This window comes from Bison bison, unplaced genomic scaffold, assembly GCF_000754665.1.
Source record: "Bison bison bison isolate TAMUID 2011002044 unplaced genomic scaffold, Bison_UMD1.0 scf7180017864371, whole genome shotgun sequence".
NCBI classification, from domain to species: domain Eukaryota; kingdom Metazoa; phylum Chordata; class Mammalia; order Artiodactyla; family Bovidae; genus Bison; species Bison bison.
The window spans coordinates 1,470,261-1,476,499 of NW_011494943.1; positions in this window are offsets into that span (position 1 = coordinate 1,470,261).

Consider the following 6,239-nt stretch of genomic DNA (forward strand, 5'->3'; position numbering starts at 1 on the left):
CCCCGTGGGAGAGAATAAGAGACCCGGGAGGAAAACCGGCTGTGGCATCTCGTCAGCACGACTGCAGGTCACCGTCTCATCTGGGTCCTGAAGCTACTCATCACCCCGTGACCTTGGCGGGTCCTGCGGCTCTTCCACACCCCTGAGCAGACCTCACCCCTCTGATTCTCTGTAGGAAGCATGGCACCCTTAACCTTTAACCCGCATCCCTGCCCTGGTGCATCCTCACTGGCTCCTGCCAGAGGGTAAAGCTGTCCGGCTAGAGGCCTCCGCCTCCCTGCGTGGGCTCCAGCCTGCTTCCCACCATGTCCACCTTGGCCCTGCTCCACCCTGTCTGTCTCTGACTCTGTCTCTGTCTCTTCCCTTAGCTAAGGGCCTTGCCAAGAATAGCCTGGTGAGGCCAGGGCCAGAGTCCAGTTGTGTCCCCCCAAAAGATGGACCCAAGTCCTGACACCCCTTATACGTGAAAATGTGACTTGAGAGACAAAATCGAATTAAAACGAGGTCAGGTAGACGCTATTCCAGTATGACTGGTGTCTTTACAAGAAGGGGAAATCTGGACACGAGGAAGATGACGTGAAGACCCAGAGAAAGAAATGGCCGTGGGAGCGGAGCGGTGTGTGTGCAGGCACGGCGCCTCCAGGAGTGTGGCCACCGCAGACACTGGGCAAGCAAAGGAGGCTCCTGGTCTCTAGCTGGCCACCCCGGGAGTTCGGGCTTGTGGCCCCTGGGCGGCGGGAGTGCATTTCTGTTGCTGCGGGTCACCCAGTGCTGGTGCTGTGTGCCCAGAGCCCTGGGGGCTCAGACAGCTGGGGAGGCCTCGCCAGACCTGCAGGCAGAGGCTCCGGGGCTCTGCTGGGTTCTTGTGTTCCCAAGGGTGCCTCACGGCTCCCAGGAGAGAAGCCGGTTGGGCTTCCCTTCCCCTTCTGTCTCTCCAGAAGCCCCTGGAACAGACACAAAGCACCTCTCTCCGTGCCTCCTGGCACCCTGCTTCCAGAGGCCGGCAGGTTAACGCTGACAGCCCTGAGCTCCGGCCAGCCCTCCCCGCCCCCACCCCAGCCTTGGGGTATATAGTCCATCCTCGTCCTTGCCGACCTCCTGCCCCAGGGAAGTCGGGAAGGCGCACTTGTAAAGTGATGGCTGAGCAGGTCCCCATTGGAGGGCCCCTAAAGGACATGCAGGACCTGGCTCAGGCCAGGCTCCCTGCAGCGGCCCCAGGTCACCAGGATCCAGTTTGTCAGGAGACACACCCCGTCTTTTCCCCCAAGCTCCCCTCTCCTGGACTCCCAGGCCCCCAGGCAGGACTGGGAAGGAGCGGACGTTGAGATGAGCAGTTGAGCTTTCCAGTGACCTGGCTCTCAGAGCGTCTCGGAGCCAGCGTCTGCCAGGTAGATGGAAGGTGCTCCCCACGTCCCCCGGGCCACAGTGGGAGAGAAGGGCCCGGATGGGCAGGACTGAAGCGTGGAGCATCGGGGAACACGAGGGGCTACAGGTCACACCCAGGCACAGGCTATGCAGGGCCCTTGTCTCTCTTGGTTACTTGATGAGACAACTCCATGCCAGCGCAAGCAAGGCCAGGGGAGGTCAAGGCAACACCAGGAAGTGGACTCTAATAGCTTCCTTATATCAGGGTAGGAAGCTCGAATTGATAAGGAAGTTGGAATCAAGCGCCCCAGCTGGAAGGGGCCTCCGAAAAGGAAACGTTGGGTTAGGAGATAGTCTGTTTCCACCGCGCTCCAGCCGGGCCTGCAGCTTACACTGACCGCATCCTCGGGCAGCCCAGCCTAGAAAGAAACCCACATCTGCTGCCCAGCCAGCACCCTGGGGAAGTGCCCATGAGTCCAGAGGTGCTTGACGTGCCCGGGGTGAGGCCACGCTGCATATGCGGCCCTGACGATGGACCCGCCACACCGGGCAGGGCTCGACCATCACTTAGGGTCACCTTTGTGCCCTGCGCGGGGCTACCTGCTCAGCTCCTCCAGCTAGGTCTACTCATCAAGACAATTACAAGGAAAAAATGCTTGTGAATCAGTGTGGGGTCCCCATGTGCCCCCCATGTGAAGTCGAATGAGTTGCAGCCCCCAGGGTGCCCCGCGCTGCTGGGTGGGATGGCTGGAGTCAGGCATTTCCAGATTTCAATCAGCATCACCCCTTGAGTGCGACCTTGATGAGCGCCCCTGACGGCTCAGAGTTTCAGTCTACCCATCCAGGAAATGGGAACAGGGCTCACCCAACACAGAGCGAGAGCTCCCGGACAACAAACTTCCAGCAGCAGCATCTCGTTATTCCGCTGTCGTTCCGGGCCTCCTGATCTTTCCCCGAATGTTATTCCCCAGCCCAGAATGCTCACCTTCCCTTCCCCACCTTCCCCTTCTTTTCTTTCAAAATAACTCAAATACCATCCACCTGATTTCCAAGACCCCACCTGAGTTCCCAGGCTGGTGGACTTGCTCGAACACATCAGCTGTCCCTGTTCCTGACAGCGCTGTGATGGCTGGTTGACCAGTTGGCCTCATCCACTTCGCCCTCCCTGCAATGGCCCTCCTTTCTAAGTCCACAACACAAGGCACAGTGCCCGGCCCACACAGACGCTCCCCACACGTCCAGGCCAGGCAGTGCTGGGCTGGTACCACAGGCCATAGGTTGGTCCCTCCCTGTACGGCAGTCACCACGGGCTGGCTTTTGACCTGGACAGTCTGCAGAAGGAGACGGGTCACAGTGACTCAGGCGGCTGGAGGATTAGCGGAGCTGGGGCAAGGGGGAGGCCCGCTGTGGGTGCGGCAGCTCTCCCTTCCCGCAGAGTCTGCCCCCTCCAACCCAGCAAAGCCCGAAGTCCTGTTAGAAGCTGTGCCCTTCCCCGGGAAGGTATGAAGGGGATTGAAAAGCCAGCCAGGGAGCCATCAGAGACTCGACTTTCCCTCCAACTTCTGATGTCTCCAGCCTGGACCTAGCACCTCCAGGAGTTCACTAGAATTAAGGAGTGTCCTTCATAATCTCAGAGACTCTGGGCAAAGTCTAGGGTCACTGTGTGATTCAGAGGGTGGAGTAGATGTCATAAATTACACGTTTGTTTTAAAACACACACGCGCGCATGTGCGCACACACATGTCTCCGGGGCCTGCGTTCAGCCCTTCCTCAGGAGAGGAGCTTTCCGACACAGAAGCACCCTGGCTCCTTAAGCCCTTCAGGGTCGACCCAGCCTCCCAGACGGGCAGCCCCCACGCGCCCCAGCACATCTGCCTCTGTCCTTGCCCTCACTAAAGAGCCAGCCTGGCGGGCTGCAGTCCGTGGGGTCGCAAAAGAGTCAGACAGGACTTAGCGACTAAACAACAACAACACGGTTTGTATTTTTTTAACCTTCATATATATGTAACAAAATCACTAACCACTTCCAGTCCCCCGATGCACAGCGGCAGATGCTACATTATGTGCCACCTATGTGGGCCAGGCAGGCACTCTGCCAGGTGCTTAGTTACCACCAAACTGAACCCTCTCAGCAGCCCAGTGACGTGTCGGCAGAATTAGCTCCACTTTTCAGATGACAGAAACGAAGCTCTGGTGTCCACTGGCTAAGACTCCTCGCTCCCAACGCAGGGGCCTGGTTCCATCCCTGGTCAGTGAACCAGGGTCCACACGCCGTGACCAAGACCCAGGGCAGCCAATAAATAAATAATTTTTAAAGAAAAAGAAATGAAGCTGAGGGAGTTTGTGTGTGTGTGTGTGTGTGTGTGTGTTTTTTTTCAGGATTCACATGGTAGATGCTGGGAAAGATTGAGGGCAGGAGGAGAAGGGGGCGACAGAGGATGAGATGATTGGACGGCATCACCCACTCAGTGGACATGAGTTTGAGCAAACTCTGGGAGATGGTGAAGGACAGGGGAGCCTGGTGTGCTGCAGCCCATGGGGTCGCAGAGAGCTGGACACGACTGGGTGACTGAACAACAAGAACAACACGGTAGACGTGTGGGGCAGCAGCTCGGATTGGACCCCACTCGTGCCCAGCTCTCCCTGCCGCTCTCGGAGACCCCAGCCCGAGCCTGACAGGGGTGGGCAGCGGCTGAGAGGGGTGGCAGCTCAAGTTCTGGTTCCTCCCGGCCCGCGGGCATCAGGAGCGTCCTGCCTGCCCCATGGGGGCGGCCACTAGATGGATAGCAGCGAGTGATGGCGCGTCCCAGTCGCCCCGTGGCAGGCACACCCTCCGGCTAGCTCAGGTCACCTGAGAGCCCCTCATGAGTGGTGTCTGGCCGTGCCAAGTTAGCGGAGTGTCCTGCAGCGTCTGGACCCTGGTTCTGAGTGGTGGGGCAGAGCCACAAGAGTCTCTGGTCACTGCACACACGCCCCTCCAGTCCTGCAGGGCTGCAGATCCAGCTGGCAGCCGTCAGAAATGCAGGGAGACGGCTGGGAGCAGGCAGATGGTGACTACTCATTTAAATAACACACGTTCAGTGAGTCTTTACCATATGACATGGGATTCCCAGTGGGCTCAGTGGTGCGGAATCCGCCTGCCAATGCAAGAGACGAAGGTCTGATCCCTGGGTTGGGAATAAACCCTGGAGAAGGAAATGGCAACCCCCTCCAGTATGCTTGAGTGGAGAACCCCCATGGACAGAGGAGCCTGGCGGGTACAGTTAGGGTTTGCAGACAGTCGCGTGTAGCTGAGCTCAGCACACGAGCACGCACCATGTGCCATGCTGGATGTCGAGGGCACCAGTGAGCTGGCTGTGGTCCTGGCCTCGGACCCTTATTCCGGGGCAGTGGGGGAGGGGGGGGAAGTTACCGCCTGCTGTGAACCATGATCTGCGGGGTGTGGGGGGCGGGAGAATGCCTGGGGACCTCGGGCTGGGAACTTTGATCAGCCTGGGGGGTGAGGGAGGGACGAGGGGAAGGAAATAATGAGACAGGGTGGGGAGGTGGGGTGGGAGATGAGAGTAGGGGTGGAGGTCCTGGAAGGAAAGGAGTGAGATAGAGGGCGAGGGCCTGGGAAATACAGCAGGGAGAACCCTGGGTGTTCTCTACCATCAGGGGCCAAATGCGAAAAATGGCCAGCACTGGACTGGGATGGCATGAAATTCACCAGGAGCAGTGTCTCCCTAAGAAAACGCTTTTATCCCGGGCGACTTCCCAGGCTGTCCAGTGCTTAGGGCTCCGAGCTTCCACTGCAGGGAGCACAGGTTCCAGCTCCTGTCGGGGAACCAAGATCTCACGTTGTTCGATGTGGCCAAAAGGTAAAAATCACCACCACCATCATCATCAAACTCCCATTTTACAGACAGGAAAAGTGAGGCACACTATGTTCAGTGAGTTCTCCCCAGGGTCCCGCACCCTTGCTCCTTTCCTTCTCTGGGAAAGGAAATGACCAGCAGACAATTTGATCTGGCTCACACGGCTAAACCAGAGAAGCAGGTGACCTCAACTCATTGCTTAAAGGACTTTTCCCATCACCAGCTGTGTACCAGAAAGGGCAAACGAGTGCACAGCTGCTGGCACACAGGGAAGCGCTTCCTCCTGCTCTTACCCCCTCCTCATCCTCTCGTGTGCGGTGGGGGCCCGGCCAACCCTCCCAGGGCCAGGAGAAAGGCAGTAACCACAGCGAGAGACAAGGAAGGCCTTCGTGGCTCAGCTGCCAGACCTCTGCCTCTGTGACTCTGACTCAGCAGCTGGTGTCTTTCCCTGAGTCCTGCCGGGAGCCAGCCTGTTCTTTCCCTTAGTGGCTGACACAGGAGTTTGGAGACGGACCGTTGATGGCATTATTCGCCCCTGGGGAGCCAGGCTGCCATGGCCTGACAAAGGCCCCTGGGACCGCTTCTCGGCACCCCTGGGTGAGCCCTAACCACATGACGGTCAGCGCCCAGGTGGGTACAGAGGCCAAGGCCAGTTTTGGCGTGCCATGCTACACCTGGCTGCCACCGAGTCAGGAGCACGGTTTATGGAAGCAGCAGGCCCGGGCCTGCCAGTCTATGTTCTGAGGGAAAGAAAACTGGATTGGGAGCAGAGGGTGTGCAGACACAGGACTCAGCTGAGACCCCGCACATGTCAACTTCTCCAGAGAAACAGAACCTACGTTCAGTTCAGTTCAGTAGCTCAGTCGTGTTCGACTCTTTGCGACCCCATGAACCGCAGCACGCCAGGCCTCCCTGTTCATCACCAACTCCCAGAGTTCACCCAAACTCATGTCCATCGAGTCAGTGATGCCATCCAACCATCTCATCCTCTGTTGTCCCCTTCTCCTCCTGCCCCCA